Source organism: Stegodyphus dumicola, chromosome 1 (assembly GCF_044657685.1).
Source record: "Stegodyphus dumicola isolate Sdum_Otavi_A_Nest chromosome 1, ASM4465768v1".
Classification (NCBI taxonomy): Eukaryota; Metazoa; Arthropoda; class Arachnida; order Araneae; family Eresidae; genus Stegodyphus; species Stegodyphus dumicola.
In genome coordinates, this window is record NC_140768.1 from 226,817,750 (window position 1) to 226,843,219 (window position 25,470).

Sequence of the window (25,470 nt, forward strand, 5' to 3'; positions counted from 1 at the left end):
TACGTAGATATAGCAAATTGTAATGGCTAAATTATGCATATAAAGCATTGCTAACATTAAATAAGGTATTAATAAAGTGCACTGTTTTCTGAATTCTGTATTAACTGTGTTTTTTCTCTTTCTGTCGCACTCATTATCGTATGTGTGAAAATAAAGAATTCGGCATTTTAGCCTACGTGAACATTCCTTATTTTCACAGCTACTATAATGAGTATTTTGACATTCTCAAGAGCTAATAGAGTTGTTACTACTTTTATAATGTCATATGCACACGTTCAAAGAATGACAGGACAATAAAGAGAATGGTTTCTGTTAAAATAGTGCATAAAGAATGGAACATCGGTCTGATGCAAGCACATTCGTATTCACAGTCTCGATGACCGAGGAAAGGTAGTATTGTGTACATTTTAACTGTTGTGTTTCTCTACATTGGAGCTTTTCTACAAGGTGAGAATTTTGAATCGTTTGGTATTCGAATTGCTATTTTCTTTAATCTTTTAAAAAAGGTTTTTGTAACTACGTTACTAATGCTCGATGATAACGTTCTAACTGACATACAGGAAATGGGATATTCGCATTAAGATAAACGCCGTGAAATAAAGTAAATAGTCTGAGTATTAATTGGATAAATTAGTGTTTAATTATTTCGCTATTTCGTTTCAGGGAATTTCGCACATTCTGCAATTGTTTCTTCTAAACAGTTCTATAACGGCCTGATACACACTGGTGTTCAAAACTAAAAGAATTTTAATATTTTGGAGATTTTTTCGAATACTACTGAATGAAAAGTATAAGTTATGTTTCCAAACAATAAAGGCAAATATCTGCGTCAAAAGCAGAAGTGTTCACTTGCGTGTGGTCGGAATAATTAGAGAAAGGATTTTTGGACGTGCTTGTTTTATTTGTTTTGGCTTACTGAGATTATGACAAAGCATACTAGGGCAATCTGCCTAAGAGAAAGGATGCCTTCGTGGAGAATTTTCTAAAGGAAACTGGCTTGTATACACGTACACATGGGGATAACCATGAAAACGCCCATGCAGCCAGCTCGTTCGCCTGGAATCGAACCCAGGTCGGAACTACCAGTGTTCAGCGACTTTACCGCTCGGCTGCTGGTAGGCCCGCAAGTGTGATTTACTTCGCTGCATGAGATCGAGTTCTTTATTCTTTTTATATTTTTTGTGAAATTTTTAAGCAGACAATGAACATGAATGACTACCAATGTTAGGATAATGGATTGATGTGCAATATCATCGGGAGACTGTAACAGGAGCAGTCTCAAATGCTGAATTCTTCAGATGGCTGAAGACTTGAATGCAAAGACCAGCGTCGTGTGCAGTGTATCTAATTAGTTGAATAATACCTCATCCGTAGAGAGAAAGTTTAGGATCGCTCGCCCGAGAGCCACAACGGCTAACAAAGTTCACTGATTATTCATTTCAACAAGGTGAACAGGAATGTGACAGATTTTCAGCTATCTTGTAACTTCTGATCGGCTATAGGAACTCAAACTTCAAGGCTTACTCTGCAGAGACTTCCGATTACGCATCGAGCGTGCTTCCAATTACACCACGAAGGCCTGTCGAAAGGAAGGAAGAAATACTTTATAACTCTTTTCAAATGGCTACAAGAGAAAGTTTTATGTCCCGCTTATTCCTACTCTTAAGAGAAGCCTGTTTAGCACGGTATAGAGACACTGACATCATCGGGGAAGAGCATTGCTACAACACTCGGATCATTTGCCACAGGAACTCATAAACTGCTTCACTTCCGCTATGAAGTCATGTTGTGAAAGTAGTATTTCTGTTAAAGAGAACATTACTATCTATTAGCTTCCTTTTTTGTTCGACTTGAAACTTCTATTTGAGACTTTTCTGTATCGATGAGCACGATCATATACGTCCACTATGACTATTTTATAGCATGCATAATTCTTTTTCATTATATCAACCTTTATTCATAGCAAATTTTATTATGATAAGTTCTTTATTTCTGGAAATAATAGAAGACCCAAAGTGAAAATTGCTATAATTTTGAATACCAATATAATTTGAATGTTGCTACTTCAGACTGTGATAAGAATGTTATATGGTTTCTAAGAGGAGAAATATTATAAAATCAGAGAAATATTTTAAAAATCATCCGGTTTATGAGATTTTAGGAACTCTAATTTTTGTTGGGAAAGTTTAAAATTGTACAGTCTCGAATTAGAAAGAATTCGTCATAGTATATCCCCTTCAGAGATCTGGCACACAGACAGGTTAGGAATTTTAAGATCTACCGAACTTGTTAACAAGAATTGTTTGTCGCATTTTCTTGATTTTGTTCCCATCAATTTGTACGAGGAAATGAGATTTTGTTAACAAATGCTAAGAAAAATGAGCCAGATAAATTAAATTTTAAAAGAAACAAAAGTTAGCAGTCTGAATTAAAAGCTAGGAAATTCTGCACAATTGTAGTTTTGAAAATCAAAGTCAGTCTTCGTAATTACAGTATTACACATTTTACGCCTGTTTCTGTTGCTGATTTTTGATTTTTAAATCTGAGGTTTAGCTTGACAATCAATCTGAGTCTTCTCTCTAACTTTCGTTCCAGAATTTCTTTTGTTCTTTGTTCTAACGTCTGTTCTTTTGTTTAAAATAAAGAATTCGATAGTCTGTTTCGACTTGTATTTGATGTGAATTTTATGAAGGAGTTTCTTAGTCATCATTTATACAGTGTTTTTTTCCCTTAACTGTTAGCCCTAGTTTTCTGACAGATGATATGAATTTTATTGTCGTTTCAGATTATTTACCTAAAGATAGCTGAAGAATAGCGTAGCAAGAAATTTATTTATTTATTATTATTTATTATTATTTTGTCTATTGCTAACCCTGATCTATAGTGAGTTTTTAATGATATTTAGTGGTAAGCTTCAAGAAGTTGCGAGGAGCTTATATGAGTTCTTTGTTAAATTTGTGTGCCACATGTTAGCCCAAAAAGGTCTGTCACCCTTGAAATGGGATTTTTACATCTATTCATTATTACCGGGGTATCAATTTTCAAATTGTTGCCACCAAATATTATCTCTCTGTATAATTTTTAAATAAATTAAATAATGAAGAATCTGAATATGTATGTTTCTCCCATTGCGAAAAAACGACGGTACCTAGAACCCTCCAGTTTTGAATAACATAGTCTTCCACCCGAACATGTACACCTAGAAGCCCGAATTTTGAATTTCGAATTTGTTTTATTATTTATTTCATATTTTGTAAAACTTTAATTCCTTTCTGATTAACAAACTCAACGATTCGAAAGCGAGCAGTCGCAACACTGTTCTAAATAAAGCATTTTTTATCTCCAGCGTGCGCGACTGTTTCCATTCGGAAAAATATGATTTATCTTTTAATAATGAATAAAATATTATTTTTAAAAATGTTACTTACCTTTTAATTTTAAATATCAAACTCTACTCTGTGAGAGAAATGCGTCGCCATGGCCGAAAATAAAATGCTTTTATCTTTCATATAGCAGTGAGTTGCCATTCAGTAACGCTTTAGATACTTTTAAATTTAATCTGGAAGTTACTTAGTAATAAATTAGGACATTTAAAAGAAATAAACACAGTTCTTAAGAATATTTTTTTCTTCTGACTGATTTAAGTAAACATGTATTAAAATCATGAGATATCTAATTAGAAATATTCAATATTTTTATGAAATTACACTGGCTGGACTCATTGAAATCATCATGTACTTTTTCCTTTTCATGACAACTATTTAACTATTTTAATCTGCTGGCTTCTCGAGCGGTTACGTTTTAAAGAAAATAATATAGCGAATATAAAAATATGTATGACAACTTCTAACGCACTTGAACACTGTTATATGCTATTTTTAAATAATTTGTGATAATTCTGTTGAATTGGATTTTAATTGGCGTAAGTGCAAAGAACGTTGAAAGTTAGTTTTTCACAAATATGAAACTAGACTATGCGCTTCTTAATAGCTCTAAAACAAACATGTTTCGCAGTAATTGGTTTTGATTTTTTAACAACACTCGAAAATAAACTAAATAAGGTAATAAATTACATGCATACCTCAATTTGAAAATTCTTGTAATATATATACTTTTCTTTTTTTGCTTATTACGTGCGCCGCCCTTAGGCACTACACGGAAAGGGAGGGATGCCCCACGGAGGTCTTTTTAGGGAAAACTGGCTCATATCCACGTTACACATGGAGAAAAATCACGAAAACGCCTATGCAGCCAGCCCGTTTACCGGGACCGAACTACCAGTGTTCAGCGGCTTTTACCACTCGGCCGCTGGTAGGCCAGTTACATATACTTTTGAAGAATAATCTCAGGGTAAATCCTAAATGCTAAAGCTAGCTTAACGAATTTTTATTTTAATGAAATTGGAAAATCCCATGCTCTTTTTCGGAAACCTATAGGATGTACTTGTATAACTGGAATAAGAACCCACTGAATAAGAGACAGGATCTGTTTCGCTCTTTCCTCTCTCTCTCTCTCTATATATATATATATATAGATAGATTTATAAGAAAAGGAGAGGTTAAAAACCATTTTAGAGCCGTAAAGAACATTTGAACATCCTATCAAATTGCTGATACTACATCTAAAACAATGTTAAATCATCTAAATCAAAGTTAAATTAAAAAATGTCCGCGAAAAAAACCTATCCAATCTACATAATATAGAAAAATTGTACATATAAAAAGAACACCGAATTATTAAAATGAACCTTGCATATCTTTCACATTGCTACAAATGTTCCGAATATATTGTAAATTAAAGGTATTTAAAATTATATCAGTTGCAGAGATGATTAAAAAAGAAACTAAACATAAAATAATTAAAGAAATATTTATTTTTAATGAAACGCTTTCTTTGCTCCCATTCGCCGTAATTTGACAGTTAAATTAAAGATCTTAGGTTCCTCAAAATGGTAACACCCTAGAAACTGATTATTTATTAAATCACATAAAAAAATCAGTTAAAAGACCTTTTGTATCCCTAAATGACAACATTTACCAACTACGCTTACCAAATCGCTAAGATAATGCAACATAAATAAAATTATTCTTGCCAAATCAGTAAGGTAATGCAACACAAATAAAACTACTTTTGCTAAATCGTAATGGTAAAGCAACATAAATAAAATTACTCTTGCCAGATCGGTAAGGTAATGCAACATAATGAACAATAAAATTTTGGAAAGGTCTCTGCTAAATACGATTCTAATGACAAAAATTAAAATAACGACTTACGAAAGCTTGATAGTTATCTTAGGTTATATAGCAAATATGAATTGTTCGATAAAATTGTGGTAAAAAGATATAAGGTATCTCTCCCGCTTTCCTATCTGCACGCTGAGCCGGTATTCCAGAGGTCCGCGGTTCGATTCCCGGCGAAGTCAGTTGCTATTTTTCATCTTGCCTGCTTTGAAAAAATACCTAATGTCTCTACAAGTGGCGCCCGAACTAAAAGGGTTGGGGATGATGATTCTCTTCACCCAGGATTTGGCGACTAGGTCCCCTAAAACCCTAGTCGCCCTTTAAAAAAAGGAGTATGTAAGGTATTTCTCCCGCTTCCCTGGCTTGCCTTCGTGGTGTAGTGGTCAGCACACTGAGCCGGTATTTCAGAGGTCCGTGGTTCGATTCCCGGCGAAGGCGGTTGCATATTTTTCATCTTTCCTGCTTCCAATTAACCTAATGACTCTACAAAGAAACATACTAGTACAATAATGATAGTATTCAGTTTCGATATTTAGTATTTGTGGTTTTGATACCTTCAGGAATCATTTTACTTTTAGTTTTTATATTGTACTTTTAATGTCTTCATTTTAAGATAACACTCCCTTCCGGTAGCTGATTCAAACTGGCTATCCCACTGTTGTATTCAGGTTTGAACTTCAGCTTATCTATAGGAGTTTAAAAAGTAGTACTTAAATAAACATGTCAGAAAGGTTTTTTTTTTTTTTTTTTTGAGAGGTTACTGTATGGAACTCTTAGATTCTGTCTTTCTTGATATTTTCCCTCAAAACTGGGATTGGGTGGTAATGTGCCTTAATGTGCTTTTCTTTACACGATATCTACTGACCTGGCCATAACTATGCATTCTTCTGTTTTATTTTTTTTATGACTTTTGTCTTAAATAGGAGTTTTTTAAAATTTTGAACCAGTTTTATTACCTTTCCTATACATTTATCATCCATGCAACTTGGCAAGTATTTGTCACTGCGCGAAACATTAGATGTTATATTCCATGGTTCCTCTCAAATAGAATTCACAGAATGTTGCCATTCTGAAATTCATAACATCTTGAATTTATATTTCAAAATTTGTCAGTCTGTACTTGCTTAATAACATAAGAGTTTTAAATGAAGTAAACACGTATCTTAATAATATAAACTTTTGATACCTTATATAGTTGTTACAACCTGGAAACATACACAGTTGATAATTTTAAATAATGTTTTCATCTTATCGCGATTATTAAGAGATTTTATTTTATTTTGCTTTACTTTATTTGTAGATACATTTACACATGAAAATAACTGCAGATATTTTTAGTACTATTTATACAATTTGCAGAAATTATTAGTCCAAAGGGCGTAGCCCAGGAGAGCTATTAATTTCGTTTTGGCATTTTGCGTCGAAAACTTCAAGTGGTTGCCACCAAATATTATCGCGCTGTGTTACATCTAAAGAAATTAAGTATTGAAGAATCTGCATAAATGAATGTATGTTTCTCGTATTGTGGTAAAACAACGTACCTAGAGCCATCAAATTTTGAGTAACGTAATCCTCAACCGAATATAGGTATCTGGAAGCCCTCATTTGAAATTTGGAACTCGTTTTATGATCGATTTCATATTTCCTAACACTTTAATGAATTTTTGATCGATTTCATAGCGAGCAATGGCAACGCTAAAGAAACGATCATTTTAAAATTATTTTGCGATATTGCTGCTGAATTGAATTTTATGGTTTCAGTACGAAGAACATGATATTTAATAAATAAAGGTAACACACAAAACGTTAAAAAACGCCCCTTTGGACGTAATCTAAAATCTGAAAGCTTTCAGATTTTATTTTTTTTTTTTTTCGATCTAAAATTCTTATTTTTGTCGCAGATATTTCAAAGCATCAAAATCCCAGAATGAATTTTAAATAATGAAGAAACTTTAAATGACTTATTTACTTTAATATTATTGTTTTAAACGAGCCCATTATTCTTCAGTTCGTTTAACGACTGTTCATGGTACTTTGGTTACGGTAGGGTACCAAGTAATTCCTCAACATGGATCCAAAAACGTATGAAACGACGTAAATTACACCTAGCAATTCCGCCTGTGCAATAGATCTCTAAAGAATTTAAGGAAATCTATGGTTTTTTACAGCTCCTTTCATAAAGGTGTGATTTAATGCTTTCAAATTGCGAAACTCGCTGCTTTGATGCTATTTTTCATTTTAATGATATAAAAGCTGCACTAAGTATGAGAAAATGAAAGAAAATATAAAGCAAAGCTGATCTCATTTGAGCTTTTGTTTGAATAATAAAACAGAACGTAGATGATAACCGTTTTCCTCTCTAACGATGGTGAAAAGAAAAAAAAAAACCTTCTTTCTCATATTTCATGATGGAGGCTTCATTATCTCTAACTACGAACATAAATGACGAGTTACACGGAATTAAAAATTCTTTGTCTTTTTTTAAAGAACCTCTGCGATTGGCGCTCAGTTTTTTGTCTCTTTTAAAAAAACCTTTCCCTCATTACGCTACAGTAATTAGCATTCATTCATTAGGGCCTTTCCCTTTTTATCCAGCGCTAATGGGCCGAGCTGATGTTTCAAGCGCAGTTTTAGACTCATTTGTCAAAATGTAGGAAAGGAAAAAAATCTCCAAGAACAAAAATGCAAGGAAAAAATTTACCGTACTGGGGAGATAATTAATAACGTTTAATGCAGTTTTTGTTTCTTTTCTGGAAGTTAGGTAGTGCACCAAATGACATTTCGATAACATTCCGGTAATTGCATGGCCATTTTATTGCCCACATAACTATTTTTGAACTTATTTAGAGGGAATACGTAAAAATGATGCCAAAATGAGATGAATAAAAGACTAAATTTCCCTTTTGATAAGAATATTACAGCGTGCATGATGACAAATCTAATATGTATTCCGAAACGCTTTAGGGTGTGTATGTATATATTTTATTGTATTTATCGAACCTGTTAAATGCACAGCCACTAATTTTATCGCTCTTGTTCTTTATGTTAAATTTAAATTACCTACACCTACGTGGATCATTTTATAGTATTAATTTTGGAATTCTTCCACATTCTGTTGATAAAAATTACGCAACGCTATATTTCCTTTTATCAGCACAATGCAGCTATTTCGAACGAAAAGGATAATTAAACGAGGAAATAAAATGGAAAAAAATCTGAAAGGTTTCAGCCTTTAATGAGTCGCCCAAAAGGGTTTGATAAGGTTTTTAACACTCTCGCTAAGATCGCAGTCTACCAGCCTGCTGTTATACTCACTCCTGCAAACCCATTCTTTTTTTTGTCTTTTTAGCTCAAATATTAAGCATTGTTTTCTTTGCACTTACGCTATATACAATTCAAGAGAAAAATTACAAAAATGTTAAAGGCAGCATAGCAGTATACGTTTATAATTCCCGATGCAGCGTTAAGTAATGGAATACCTTTGCCTGTTTTTTTTTAATCTTTCAGTTAATCATATCAATGCTCAATTTCCTTACTAAGATGGCATTACAAAACCTTTCTTTTTGTTTCTTTGTTATTAAAATAATTATACGGAGGACAAATTTTTTTTCCGTTCGGTGCTGCCAGTGCTTGCTCTGAAATCGGTGAGTTTTTTTAATCAAAAATTCTTTAAAGCTTAAAAAATATGAAATAGAACATAAAATAGATTATATGGAAGGAATTTAATTGCTGGAAGCGCGAATTAAGAATTTCAACTGGAAGCGCGAAATTCTTAATTCGCGCTTCCAGTTGCCCATGTTCGGGTGAAGTACTATATTATTCAAAATCTGATTGCTGTAAATACCGTTGTTTTTTCACAGTGCGAGACGTATGCATACATTCATGCAAATTCTTCATTATTTAATTCCTTTAAATATAATACAGCGCGATAATATTTGGTGGAAACAATTTGAAAAGTTATAAGCCATTTATAGTGATTGAACTCAAAATGTCGTTTGTAGACTGATATCCCATTCGGGACTAACGTCCCTATTAGGTTAATAAAATTTTAACCGATTACCCAATGAATTAATTTTAAAGCGTTTCCAGACGCAGTTTTGCTTCGGTGTTGTTGTCAGCAGTTTTATTTCCGTGCTTATGAATCAATCATATACTACCATAAACTGAATATCTAGTGCATTATATAAAAATGTGCATTAAACTTGCAGAGTTCCTCACTTTGCAAATGCTAAGTTACTGTTGAACGTGATGAATCTTAAGAACTGGTAAGTAAATAATCGTTTGAGTTCGTGTGACAGGAAACAAGAAGATGGAAGGGTAAATAACCTTTTATTATTCAAATAAAATTGAACTCCGTCTATAATAAAAGCCGAAACTTGGGCCTGAACTTAAGAGGCTAAGAATTAAACTAAAACTAATCTAAACTAAAGAGATATAGCCGAAGCAATCAAAATTCTAACAGAGTTGGCCTCTTAAAGCTAATTCACTGCGAAGCTATCAAGGGCCTAAAGTACGGCCGAGCGCAATAATAGCTTACGATAGAGTAGCCTAAAAAGGCGGACGCGTGCAGACAGAATACCTGGTAACTCTCTCACTAAGACCGAAAACCTTCGCAGATAAATACCGCTCTTCTTCGTTATATGTACAGACGTGATTCTAAAACTACGTTCTGGCCGGAAGTAGTATAAGTTGAAGTTAAGAATCGACAGGAAAGGTTGGTTGGCAAAGCACATTAGGGCTAAGGGGAGTAACGCCTTCGTGGAGGACTTTCTAAGGGAAACTGACTCCTATACACGTTACACATGGGAAAAACCACGAAAACGCCCCTGCAGCCAGCCCGTTCGCGGGATTCGAACCTCGGACCGAACTACCTGTGTTCAGCGACTTTACCGCTCAGCCGCTGGTGAGCCGACAGGAAAGAAACTTAAAATTTAACTGTTAATAAAATAAACATAATCCTTACAAACTGAACTACTACTAAAAATTTACTTTTGGAATAAAACTTTCCGGTGCATAATCTAAACTGTCACCCAAGATGTGATGATACATATTTAATACATATAAATGATGCTTAAATTTAATTGCTTTTATCTAAGTTCAATATTATTGTAGCAGATGTAAAATTTACCTTTCAGAATGTAAAGGTGTGTGAAAGCTACAAAGTGTTAGCTATCAGTTAAACTTCGAATTTCGGATATAATTCGTTCCTGAAGACTCTTCATCGATCGAAATATTCATAATTGAACAATTTTTCCCATAGGACTAATGCAAATGAATTAATCCATTCCTGAAAAGCAGATGATTGTTTAATATTGCTAGATGATGTTATGCTAATTATGTGCCAGAGGTTACCTCAGAATACTTTAGAAAATAATATGTTACCTACTTGAGCTTTCGTAACTCGAGACACTGTTTGTCATACACGGCATTTTTTGTTCGTTTATAAGCACGTGAACCCAATAGTCAACGAGGATTTCGTGATCCGAGATTCTACTCTACTTAAATCCATTCCAAAATGCAACGGCATTTCTCATTTTGGATGATGTCCAAAAGATATCATTTATCTGTAAGCATATCTGGTTTGCTTATACAAGCTTTTCCAACTCAATATTATTAAAAGACAGTGTCAGGATATCTGAAATCTGAAAAATGTCAGGTCCTGAATGAAAAGAGACTTCATGGTTTGGTTAGGTTATCTGAATACGGAAAAGCATACAAAGGCTCTCTGCCAAAGCGTAGGAATGTCTTTGTGGAAGACCTTTCTGAAGAAAATTGGCTCATGTTCACGTTATACATGTAGAAAACCACGAAAACTAACTATGCAGTCAGCCAGTTCACCCAGAATCGAACTCCCAGCATTTAGGCGTCTTAACCACTCGGCCACTGGTGGGACAACAAGATACTTGAATATCGATGACGGAATCAGTATATACTATTGCACAGTAACCTAACGACAATAAATAATATTCAACAAGAACTGGATAAGATCACGTAATTAACGTAACTGCTTGTGAAATCAATATTTTTGCTTAAAGAGCGAGTAGTAATGCTTAAAGAGCGAGTAGGGTTTCGCACAATCTTATGGAAATTCCATACAAGCCCTGAGATAAATGCATGAAGGTAAACCATACATCATAGTCTTTATATGGATTTGGATACTATTTCATATGATATAATTTGCGAGGATCTAACATTTTTCAGAAGATATTTGAATTACTAAAAATGACATCATTCCAGGAACTTAAACGGATGAACACGTGTTCTTTTAGAAGTGATATGAGATTTAGTTTATACTTTGTTTATTGCATGTGGGAGGTATAATTAACTCCTCTTGACCACCAAATGATACAAAGAATTTTTTTAGAAGCGGTAAATCTATATATTGCAAAGGGACAGTGTTAAATGCTGTGAGTTAAATATACTTGAGCCCAAACCTTTAGTTAAGTTTTTTAGACAAAGGGTTTTGCCACAATAGCCTTTTAACGGGATTACAGTCTCGACTTCATAGAGATAATGAATTCTGACCAGCAAATATTCAAAGGACACACTGGTCCACAAGCAGCCGAGTGGTAAAATCGCTAAACACCGGTAGTTCGACCTAGGTTCGAATTCCAGGCAAACAGACTGAACACATGGTATTTACGTGTGTGGCTTTCTGAATGTGTCAGGTATGTAACAGCTAGTTTCCCATAGAAAATCCTCCACGAAGGCATCTCTCCACTTAGGCAGATAACCCTCGAGTGCTTTGCCATAATCGGATAAACCAAACCAAAAGACAGATTGCATGACCGAAAAAGAGATTAAGACATTTTGGGAAGATTATGATCTATTCCCAAACCTTTCACAAGCTAAGAATCTCCCTTATAATTTCTTTTAAATTAATTCAGAGATCCCATTAACAGCCTTGTAACATTGTTAGGGTTATTTAAGAGCCAAGAAGCGTCCTTATAAATAAAGAGTCTGTACATACTTAAAAAAAAAAAAAAAAACCCTTTAAAATTAGTACAGCTCAAAGATAAAATTTAAGAAATTTGAAAATGATACTCCGGGGTGCTTTCCATCAAAATATGGGCGAAACTGAGCGAAGTCGTACTGTCACCTGTATCGTGCTCAAGGATCTTGCCAATGAATGACAGGTGCAATCTTGCCCCCAATGAATTTCGTGGGATTGTTCTGATGTTACTGTCAGACAAGTGAGATAAGTCAGAACACAACAGAGAGAGAGAGAGAGAAGTTAGTATTTAAGGGAAGGTTTCGGAAGGCGGCGTCAGAGCGTATTCTGCCTGCTTGAAGGTAACGTTGATATCTTTGATTTTCTAGCGATTAGATTTCTATGGCGTTGCGACATTCTTGCTATTCGGTTTGTTTACGCAGACTTTCGAGTTAGAGCCAACTTACGCGTGCATACGGACTCGTAATAGATTGAATGCACACAGAGAACCGATGATAGCTTGATGAAATTTATTTTTTTACCAAAAGAAATACTTTACAGTTCTGTAATTTTCCATAAGCATACTCGTACAGTTCTTTTCAGCAAGAGAGTGCAATCGGTAATTACACTTCAAACTACTAAGAACCTTAAACACAGCGCAATGAAAAGCGCATCCAAAAGCGAAGCTTGCACGAAGTCATCCCAGTACTTCGTAGTCGACTCTTAACTAACAACTTACTCTGAAACTAATGCTCTTTGCGGTCTTATATAGTTTTCGCCCGGCCGTCGAGAAATCTCTTAATACTTTCCACTTCTCGAAATTACTGGAAGGCATATGAGAGCCGGATAGAGTTACAGTTACATATTGGGTTCATTTACAGTTTTTCAATTACAGTACCAGTTACAGTTATACAGAGACCGGACTAAAAAGTAAGCAAATGATAGCCAAATTTGGTGACAAAATTTGCCAACAAAAATTAGTCCCCCAATTTACCGAGATAGCCATTTACTTCAATGTTAAATAGCCTTACTCCTGTAACCTTATTTGTCCGGCAGAGCAGCACCGTCAATTTCAAGTATTTCATGTTACATTACAAAAAAAAAAAAAAAAAAAAAAAAAAAAATACGTAACAGTATATTTATGATGAGCATACAAAAAGGTTTTCCTTGTAGGCTCATAGCAAAACTCTTAAAGAAAAAAAAAAAAAAAAGCTTTCACGGCAGATTTCAAAGTACAGAATTCTGCTGAAAGTGCCAGTTTTGGAAACATTTTGTCATACCAAATAAAGTGATACAAGAAATAATGTGATAGTTTATATTTATAAAATGCATAAGCTCTTTTAAATTGAAACGCTGCTATCGTTTATTCTTGCAGAAGAAAGCAAATGTCGCATACTGGGCGGAGCTAGTTATGCGCATGCGTAAACACAATTATGTTCATTCATTTACGACAAATGTTTGATTTGTTAGGTTTAATTAGTCATTAGCTAAAACCTCCCTCTTATTTTTGTGTCTTTTTCTCATCCGCTAGAATTCTTTAGAAAAACAGAGAGGGAGAGAGAGAGCGAAACAGTATAAAGTTTGCACGAGCTGTATGCTAATGATTCTTTCTGCAAATGAAAAACTAAAAAAGATATTTTCCTAATGAGAACTCAGAGCGAACCCGATGTAAAAACTTAATTACTATCTCTTGCTTTGTTCCATTTAATTCCAAGACCAAGACTGTATCCTAAAGCAGCTAACATAGACTTCAATTAAAAAAATGTTCTCTGTAATTAGTTTTTATGTTTGAATGTTTTTTTCTTCTCTCTTCAAAGCTTTTGCAAAAAGATGAAATTTGCGTTTCTGGGTAATGATATTTCTAAGAATGTTCAAATAGCTTTCTGTTTCTGTTAATGAATGTTTCAAATAAAATCAATTTCTTTTTCCTCTTACCGAAGATTCTTCTCTTTTTTCCCCTCCGGAAAAAATTCAACTAAACCAATCTGCATATTTGTAAGATAAAAAATATTCATGAAAGAAAATACGTTACAGAATTTATTTGAGTTGTTAGTTTTCTGTAAAGAATTATTAAATTTCCTTTGCTGTGGAAAATATTTGCAAAAAAGTGCGCATTTTAATTAAACATTACAAATTCAAATGCGAAAATGTAAATTTTAATTAAACTTCAATTGCATCCGTGCTATCTTATGAAATACTTTAGTGCGAATACCTAACATTCTTCGAGTCATTTAAAATTCAAAGGTTTTACTGAATTAAAAAAATTGGCAATTAAAGTGTGAGTAGACTTTTATGCCTTCGAGATGCTCGTCTTTCGGTAAATGTTAATTATTATTCTCTAAAGAAGTAATAAAAAGTGTTAAATATGTTTACTGGAATGCCTTTCCTAAATTGTAAAGAAGCGTTAGAAAGAAAAAAATAAGTACCCGTTTTTTTTACTTTGTTTCTGTCAAGTGCATTTAAATTAAAGAATGCTGAAAGTATTTTTATGTTATAAATAAACACATGAAAAATAATAATAAGAAACCTGACAACAAGTAGTAATTAAAACCTTTGTGTGTGTATATATATGATTTAAAATGTGATTATAGACTGATATCTTAGGTAAGCACGTCGTATTTTGCATTATATGTCAAATGTTTCGTCCGAAACACAGTGGCCATTTGGTAACGATCAGGCAAAAGAATTAGCCCAAAGAAACTCTTCTTAATGAAGATGGTATTGGAACCACACTTCATTGGCCTCCTTCAAATTTCAGATACCAACTAAAAACAATTTGTAAAGTCACTAGGTTATTTTGAAGAAGAAGTCACAAGAAATGAGCAGTGCCCTCGCCGGGTCTCGAACCTTGACCTCTCGAATACGCTTGTAGTGTGGTAACCGTTACATCACGAAGGCATGCAGAAGGGAGAAAGAAAATAGAGCGACTGGGCTTGAAGGAACCCAATCGCCAATCCTGGTGGTAAAAAATCCTCATCCACCACCTTTTAGTTCGAGCGCCATTGTAGAGTCATTAGGTTATTTTGAAGCATGAGGCATGAAAAATGAGCAATGCGCACGCCGGGAATCTCCAAACCCGTACCTCTCCAATATGCGGCGAGTGTGCTTACCGTTACACCACGAAGGTACACAGAAAGGAGGGAGAAAATACCTTATAAAAGTTCTTCAAAATATTGACAAGATTTGCGAAATAATACTTCACAGGAAAGACACACACATAGTTTCATCCCCAATGTAAGCTTCGCATCTTCTGTACTCGAATTCTTCATTAAATTATTATATAATAGGACACGGACCCTTTCCTACATATTTCTACGCAAGACATATGGCGAACTCCGACATCTATACATGTGGGGAACAGGGAAATTTTGATCATTATACTTTCTCTTAAAACAAAAGTTTTAAGTATAGAACCTATTGGTATATATTCTAACAATGCTATTTATATTTTCACATATATTTTCCATTAACTTTACTACACATGGATCCTAGAGTTTTGTCTCTCTGTTGAGAGTATATTTCATAAGAAGTGACTCGATGCCACTTTTCCACTAATTCTCTCTGCTAAAAGTTTATTATAGATGAAGATTCCTTCGTGTTTTAAAAAAAGGAATTTGTGGGAGTTATACCTACATATGAGGAAGTATTTCATATGCTATTACAATGGACACAACGGCAAATTGACCGACTTTTGTTAATGCTGAAATTACGATCCTAAGCTTTTAACTAGAATATTTGGGAAAAAACTTATCTTATATTCAAGTAGATACTGTAACTTGTAACTTCAGATATATACATAAACAAATTTAGAAATATAATACAGTTTAAAGAAATAATTTATTATAATTTTTATTTTGTCAAAAGTTTTTTTCCCTTTTAAGGCACAGAATTTTGAAATTTTTTCTTTTTATTTCTGCTAAATCTATTCTCACAAATAGCAGCAGTAATCTGTATATCCGAGTCGCGTCGCAGTCCAAATAGAGGAATTATTTCTTCCAGATCTCTAAAAGAATGTTGCGAGTATTTCTCGTAATTTACCTTGCTGAAAAAAAAAAAAAAAAAAAAAAAGATTCATATTTTCAAATGATTCTTTCATGCGCTCAGCATAAGAAAGGGATAGCGGCAGACAACGATGTCAATTATGAGGCAATTTAATAATTAAATTTGCTTTAGAGGAATTTATGAAGAGCTTTTTTTTTCAGAACTTTGCTGAGCTGTTAAATGTCACATAATACGGTACTGAAATGCATCATTACATGTTAGAAACAGTACAAAGAACATATAGAATAAAGAGCAATATAAGTTGCGTCTATGAAGTCCCAATGTAGAGAAGTAAGCGCAAGCAGAAAGAGAGATGGCGTGAGATAAGGTATATAAGCATTGGTACACATAACGTCAAGAGTATAGTAAAGCAGAAGAGTCGGATACATAAAATGTATTAGATTTTTGCATAGTTTTGTTGTTATGTAAATTAAGTTAAAGGGATAAAAATTGTGACAGCCATCTTATTTAAAAACTGAACACGTATTGTAAACTGAGAAAATGGCTTGAAAAATGACAGAAGTCTATGGCTATGTAGAGTCATTAGATAATTTTGAAGCAGGAGACATAAAAAATGAACAATACACATGCGAGGGACTCGAACCTGGACCTCTCGAATACGCCCCGAGTATGCTACCTTTATACCGCGAAGGCATGCTGGAAGGAGGGAGAAAATACCTTATAATATTATTGTAATAAACAAAATCGTCCTTTCTAGAAGATAAGTGTTTTTTATTAACTACACATTATTTTAAATTTTGCATTTGGTAATGAGCATTATTTTTAATTTTTAAGAATAAAAAAAAATTTTTCTTTACATAAAAACATTATCATATGTAGGTTATCAACATACTGAAATTTAGAAGATTGAAAAGAAAAAACAAATATTTTCCATAACCAAAAAAATTTTCATTTTATGTCTCTTATTTGAATACGATACACAGTCGAATTTTGATTATTCCAACAATCATTTAATCGAATTTGTCACAAAGTACTTGGACAGAAATAAGCTAAGATTTCTAGAGAAACCTGGAAATAAATTGCAATGTGACAATAGAAATGTTTCAAAATCTTTCATTCGATTTTCTGTTAGATTTGGATAGTTTAGTTATATTATAACTATTTATTTTACATTAGCTCTTCTAACTTCTCCAGCTCTGTATTCAACTACCTATTGTATCAACAACATTTCTATTACTTTACTCTGGAATTTTTCTTCTGTGCAATCTACATCAACATTTTGATCTAACGACGGGTGACAGAATCTTTATTTTGTGAATATGTTACTTCTAGTTTATAATAGCTAAAAGCAAAAGGACTGTGCGTGCTGAAAATGTAATTAAAATCGAAATAAAATCTATAGTTTTTAAGGTTTGAGAATAAATTTAATTTAGTTGAAATAAGTATAATATTCCATAGCAAATGTTTCCTTTTTTTATACTCTAATTATAAATTTAATTGCAAAAAATTCATTTACCCAAATTTATCTTAACTACATTTATTTCGAATAAACGAAGCCGCATCCTTTCCCAAGCGCATAAAAAAGAAAAATGTAGCAAACAAAATTTGATGTGTGCACAACATGACTTAATTTTACGACATATGAAATAATACACATTTTTTGCTGCATTTCATTTCATCTTATTTCCTAGAATTATTCTAACTTAATTAACAGATCTCTCAAGGCAAATTGGAAGTGACATCAAAATTGCAAATTTTGAAATTAAATATTCCGGTCAATTTTTATCGTACTTCAGTCAATTTTCTTATAATATTATTTGTTTCAAAATGAACGTGAAAGTTTCTCAAATATAAGTATAGGAACCGAGAGAATGCATTAAAAGTTAGATTCTCTATCTGTCAAAAATTTTTTTTTTTAAATTTGACATTACCAAGCAGCGATTGCTGAAACAAAGGCCGAATATGGACTTCTGAACCATAATGTTAGTAAGGATGTAGGAATATATACCAGGTGGCCATAATTAAACTGACAGTGCTGACAGTGTTCTGTAGCGCGATCTATTTGAGAGAATGACGCCACATTTTGTAGGAAGATTAAACAAGACGGGGAAGGAAGAATTAAACAAGGAGGATTCCTCGAAAAAACAAAATAGTTCCAAAAGTCACCGCTAAGAGAATATTTGGCGCTGTGTAATAAAAAATAGAGTATTAACGAATGCAAATTAATACAGAATAAAATTACCTTTTATTATGCACATTTACTGATTTAGTTCAAGTGCAATATGGCAACACTTTTAAAAAAGCGTAAAATCTACATAAGCACCGATCAAGTCACGTGATTTGCAATATCACGTACGCTGAGCAGAAGAAGTTCTTTAATCAAATTTCATGTTACATCCATTCGCACAGTGTCAGCTGCTTGGGTTTTAAAAGGCAATGTGTTACGTTTCGAATCAATCGGATTGAAAGTTTATGTGCAATGTCTCCTTTAGTCGAGCGTGCGTTACTTGTCAAATTCTTTTACCTCAACCATTGCAACGCGTCAACCGTTCTTCGTGCTTTTAGAACGCACAAAAAAATGCGTAAAGGTAACGATCCTGTGTCAGTTAATGGGCTAAAAGAAATGGTTGCGACGTTTGAGAAAACAGGTTCTCTGAAGGTTCGGTCAGGCAGAGAACGAAAACCTGTACCACAGGATACAATTGAAGCAGTTGCCACGGCGATTGTCGACAGAGGACGAGACAATATTGCTGCCACCTCAAGCGCTCGTGGAGTAGCTCGGAATATGGATATACAGCACGGTATGGTACGGTATGGAAAATCTTACGAAAGATTATCAACTTCTATCCGTACAAGATCAGCCGTGTACAGGAGTTACTGTACCCCGACCATGATAAGCGATTGACTTTTGCTCTCACCTTTCTTGCCAGAATGGAGGTGGATGATGCTTGGCCGTGGAAAATCTTATGGGAAGACGAGGCCCACTTTTACCTGAATGGGACTGTGAATACCCAGAACTGCCGTATTTGGGATGACAAACCACCACATGCAGTCACAGCAATTCCCTTACATTCACCAAAGGTAACTGTTTGGTGTGGGTTCACAGTGGAATTTATCGTAGGTCCATTCTTCTATGAGAACATTACCCCGACAGGACCGGAAACCTGTTCTGTTACCGGAGAGAAATATCGCCACATGTTGAACAGCTTGTCATTCCGGCACTTCAGCAAAGACAATGCCTGGGGAAAATCATTTTCATGCAAGATGGAGCCCCTCCACACGTTGCTGTACGGGTGCAACAGATGCTACGACAGAAATTCACAACAGAAAGAGTCCAATACTTTCCAACTGCATGGCCACCTCGGTCGCCTGATCTTACCCCATGGGACTTCTGGCTATGGGGTTACCTTAAGTCCAAGGTCTATCAAGGAGTGGTCCAGGACCTGGCTACGTTGAAGGATAACATATCACGGACTGTACGGGAGATTCCAGCAGACATGTTACTTTCTGCTGTTGTGCATACTGTGCACAGAATGCAATATGGAGTCCACAACAACGGCAGCCACATTGAACCTAATTTAAATGCAAAATAAAAGGTAATTTCCATATTGATTTGCATTTGTTAACACTCTATTTTCTATTACACAGCGCCAAATATTCCCCTAGCGGTGACTCCCCGTCCCCGTCTTGTTTAATCTTCTTACAAAATGTGGCGTCATTCTCGCAAATAGATCGCGCTACAGAACACTGTCAGCACTATCAGTTTAATTATGGCCACCCGGTATATATATGTATGTTTAGTCTTATTGATTGCCATGAAAAGATAGGTGCATGACTAAATAATTATAGCAGTCCCATATACAAAATTTCAGCGTTCTATACCTAATCATTTTAGAGTTATGCGAGATACATACATACGTACGTACAGACTTCATGAAAAATTTCCTTTTGAATCCATTTTAAATACATTTTGAAACCCTTTAAAAAAAAAAAAAAAAAAAAAAAAAACTTTATTCTGTCCATATGTACAGGCTTCACGCAAAAAAAAAAAAAAAAAAAAAAAAAAAAAAAAAAAAAAAAAAAAAAAAATTATTCAAATGGAATTGGAAAGGGTCAAAATGGATATTTCCGTTGAAACTTAATAGCCGAAATTCTTCGCGATTACAATACTTTCTTTACTTCGTACAAGAATTAAAAATACTTTTAATCAGCCATCTTCAAGAATGCTTTGGAGATTTTTAATTACCTTTTAGAACAAAAGCTAAAAATCCAAAATTGGGAGTTCCCGAGCCTCATTTATCCTGCACTCTAATTTTCAAATGAATCATGTTTTTTTATGAATTTTCCAGGCTGTATGCAAAAGCTGTCTAATGAGCAATGATTCACGGAGAAAAACCTCACAGCAATGAAATTCTGGGTGAATCCCAGGTGTAGGCCTATTGTTTCCTGGCGAAGAATTATGAATGCATTTTATTGCAAAGCAGAAATTCTTCTACCGTGTCTCGACTGGGGGCAATTAGTTTATTCTACACTGCTCCGCCTTTGTGCCATCTAGGTCCCCTTCAATTCCTGGATTGCATTTTAGCGATGGTGTGGGGGCGGGACTTCACGATAATTAAACATAGCTTGTGCAGCTTTGCTATATGAAACGAACACAAAAATGATTCCCCTTACAATAGCGTTTCTTAATTAGAACTCCGTACGAATTCCATCTTTTATTTCACCATGTACTTTTCCATTGTTACCGCCCTTTGTTGCAATTGCCGGTCCCTTTTGTTCTTTGTCGAACATCGTTTGCATATCAGAGACGACGGTAATTCCGACGACATTTTATTTTTCCATCCCCTCAACCCCCAGTTAATCTCATCCTTTTAGTTCTGTATTTAAATGGATTTTTGCTTGTTTCGATTAGGTCTTGTTTGCTCGACGACAAAGAAGATATAACAAAAGGAATTAAAACAATTCATTGTAAGGGATGGGTGGCAGTTAGTTGGGGCAACTGTAAGATTCTGTCCAATGAGGAACTTTATTTTATTCCTTTGTTTCATTATTGAAGTATCAGCAATCAACCGTAGAAAAAGAGGCAGCCTTTGTTCTTGTGAATTTATTCAACTTCAAATACTGATGTTCTTGTTTCGCGGTGTATGAACTAGCAAATAATACATGCTTTAATAATAATAATAATACATGTTCTTTTTCGTCTCTGAAACTGTTTAGAAAGACTGAATAGCCTTTTTATGATCATGCAAGATAAAACTAATTATTCATTTCCTTTAATAAATACTTTGCTGAATTAAAAAAAATCCTTTTATAGTGGCTATGGGTAAAAGACAAAAGGTTATATTCGAACCATAGTCATTTTTGTTACTTTGTTAGAAAGAAAGAGTATAATAAAACGGAACATATTTTGAACGTATCTGTGAATATTGCAACTATTAATTTGCGTGTATATTGAAAATTTCTGTGCCGAATCGCCTAATATTACGAAGTTATTGATAATAAGAGTACAAAATTTTGAAATTAAAAGATTACAAGATTCAAAAGCCAAATAAAGTTCAAGGCAGGAGTTAGTTTTATAGCAAATCTGTATACATGCCAACGACATCCACAAAGATTGTTTTCATCAAAAAGAAAACATTCATCTCTGAATTTTACCCGCATAATACTGTATCAAGATTTTCGGAATATTTTACTTGTATCTGAGCTTATCGGAAACAAGTAAAATATTCCGATAATCTGGATAAAATATTCCGATTATTATCTTATTTTGCTTACCTACTTAAAATATTGGTATATTTTCTTCACATTTCATGTTCTGCTCAGAATATTATTTAAAAAATATTTTGTTTAGACAACCGAGGTGTTTACTTATTAAGCTCATACTATCGAAAACTTTCACGTTACTCTTATAAAACTATAGAATATTTTATAGATCTGTTGGGACTGTTGGGATATATTTCATGTTCTGGTCGGAGTATTAATTACAAAATATTTTGCTCAGTGATTGGGATATTTTAGATACATAAAATAATAAAATAATGCATTTACATTTCTTGTAAAATGTACTCCCTTCGTATCGAAATGATTGTCCTATTTGCATAAATTATTTGCTTCGAAATGATTGCTCCCTTTTAAAAAACTTGAAATAAATAAAACTTAAAAAACGTTACATGCCGCTCAGCCGGTATAGTCGTTAACGTCACTGACTGCCGCGCCGAAGGGCCCGGTTTCGAATTGACTTTGGCTGACTACGTAGAAAAGTATTACGCAGCAGAGAACTTGCTTATTATGCGCATGCGCTAGGGTAATCAACGGCGGTTGCCAACATACCCCCTTTCGACGTCGATTCTCCTATTCCTGAAAAGTAAAACAAAATACATATTAAACAGTATTCAATCCTACAATTGTACAACAGTTTTGATGTTTAACAGGAGTCAGGGGTTTGGTTAACACATCAGCTCCCAATCCACTGGTAAGTATGTACTGCACATCTAATTCACCGCGTTCATATACTTCACGCACAAAATGATGGCGAATGTATATGTGCTTTATACGGGAGTGAAACACTGAGTCCTTCGTGATTTTCTGAGCTCCTCGATTATCGCAGTATATTGTTGTTGGGTGTTCTATGTTGTAACCCAGCTCCTTCAGGAAACGACGTAGGTAGACGGTTTCTTTGGCGGCGTCAGACAGAGCCTCCGTTGAAGATAGAGCTATACTGCGTTGTTTTCGTGATTCTCAGGTTACGGCTGAACCACTTAATATATACACAAAACCTGTGTAAGATTTTCTATCATCGACATTTGATGCCCAATCTGCATCCACAAAGGCGATGAGTGGTTTTCCTGTTTTCGTATAAATTAGCCCTTGATTTTGTGTTCCCTTTAGATATCGAAGTATTCTTTTCGCAGCATGCCAATGTTCTTTTCCGGGATTGTTGTTAAATTGACTTCAGAAATTCACGGCGTATGTGATATCTGGCCTAGTAGCTACTGAAAGGTACATTAGTGATCCGATCAGATATCTAAATGGAACATTTTTCATGTTAGCGATTTCGTTTTTGTTTTTAGGACTCATCTCTTTTGATAATTTTTTGCCATTATCTATAGGTGAAGACACTGATTTAGCATTTTGCATATTATACCGATTTAAAATATCATCAACGTATTTCTTTTGAGAAATTTTAATTGAATTCTCATTTTGGTAAAATTCTATGCCTAAGCAATAATGTAATTTCCCCAAGTCTTTCATTTTGAAAGCAGAAGCTAAACTATCGCAAATTGTTTCATACGTTTGCTTAAAATCGGTAAAAACGATAAGATCGTCTACATAAACGATTATTATAGTTTCACTGTTAGACGTCTTTTTAATATAAACACAATTATCTGAATTAAGAGATTTAAATTTCATAGATTTTAATTTTTCATCCAACTTTTTGTACCACTGAAGTCCTGACTGTTTAAGACCGTATAATGATCTCTTTAAAAGACATACTTTATCTGAATTAGTTTTATCGCGGAAACCTTCTGGAATTTCCATGTAGAGTAGATTTCTTCATCTAAATTTCCATTTACATAGGCCATTACAAAATCTAATTGGTAATATTTGAGATTGTGTTCTACTGCGTAGGCTAAAACAGTTCTTATGGAACTTAATCTAGCAACAGGGGAAAAGTTTTCAGTGAAATCGAGACCAGGGACGCACCCTTTAGCAACTAGCCTTGCTTTGTATTTTTCGATAGTGCCGTCGTGATTATATTTTAATTTAAGAACCCATTTACTAGCAATAACTTTCTTGTTTTCAGGTCTTTTTACTAATTCCCAAGCCTTTTCTTGAACAAGCGAGTTATATTCTAACAGCATGGCATTATGCCAATTTTCAGCCATATGGTCCATTTAATGCTTCTTGCACCGTAGGATTAATGCTTTCCTCAACAACATTTTGAGTTTGTTCATTTTTATTTACATCTGTATAGTGATATTCTTTTTTAGGCCTTCCTGGCAAAAGACCCCCTTTTAATCAGGATAGGAAGCACTGATTTCGCTATCTAAATCACTTACGCTTTCCTTTTCAGATTCAGAGTCAAGTGGCGACTCGCTGCCGTCCAGAGGTGATGATTTTTCACAACATGTTTCATTTATAATTTTTTATTCCGGAGCGAAAGGCAGATTTATTTCTTGCTCTGAGTCATAACTACAGCAGGTTTTAAACTCATTAATAAATTTTACGTCTCTGCTTATTATCACTTTACGTGCCTCGGGATCCCAAAGTCTATACGCTTTTGATTCATCAGAATAGCCAATAAAAATGCATTCTTTAGATCGAATATCTAATTTGCCTATTCCTGGCCTTTTATTTAGCGAAAATGCTTTTTGGCCAAAGGTTCTGAAATGAGAGACAGCTGGTACTCTGCCACTGTACACTTCGTAAGGCGTTTTTATTTCGTTTTTAAACCTGGCGTTGGACAGCGATTTCGAATGTAAGCAGCCGTATTGACGGCTTCGGCCCAGAATTTCTGAGGCAGATTGGATTGCAATAACAAACATTGAAACTAAAGTGCGATTTAATCTTTCGGCGACGCCATTCTGTGCTGGCGTGTAAGAAGTGCTCATTTCGCGTTTTATTCCCGCATTATTAAAAAATTTATTAAAGTCTTTCCCTAAATATTCTAGCCCGTTATCGGTTCGCAGGATTCTGATTTTAGAGTTAAGTTTATTTTCAAAAGATGCTTTAAAATTTCTGAAAGCTTCTTTAACCTCATTCTTAAATTTCAGAAAATAAACACGAACGTATCGAGATTTATCATCGATAAATGTTGCGAAATAAAATGATATACCTATTGATTCGGTTCTCATGGGACCACACAAATCAGAATGGATTAGATTTAACAATTCAGTACTTCTACATTGAGATTCTTTGGGAAGGGGGATTGCGGTTTGTTTACTCTGAATGCATACCTTACAAGTAGAAAGAGAGTCATTTTGAGAAAAAGAAAGACCTCTAACCATGTTATTTATTTGAAGTTTATTAAGATCATTTTCATTTAAATGGCCAAATCTTATATGCCACTGATCTTTTTCTTTAGCAATTGATACAGATTCAAATATTGGCATGGCAAAATAAAGATCATTAACTAAAATTACTGTTTCGTTATTAGAATTAATTATTTGAGCACATTTTTCTTTGCAAATTACTGAAAGATTATTTCCAGTTACTTTAGACACTGAGATTAAATTATTTTTCAAATCAGGTACACACAATACATTTTTGAGTTTGATATTTTCAGTTTTAGAACCT

The 25,470-nt window shown here is 34.2% G+C and overlaps 1 long non-coding RNA gene across 1 annotated transcript in view; it reads left to right on the plus strand.

The window, feature by feature from the left end:
• The first annotated feature begins 353 nt into the window (after nt 1-353).
• The window catches only part of LOC118200087 (uncharacterized), a 730,533-nt gene continuing 705,416 nt past the window's right edge, over nt 354-25,470 (plus strand). Inside the window, exon 1 of the long non-coding RNA XR_015039757.1 lies at nt 354-447. This is a non-coding gene — a long non-coding RNA (uncharacterized LOC118200087). The remainder of the gene's footprint in view (nt 448-25,470) is intronic.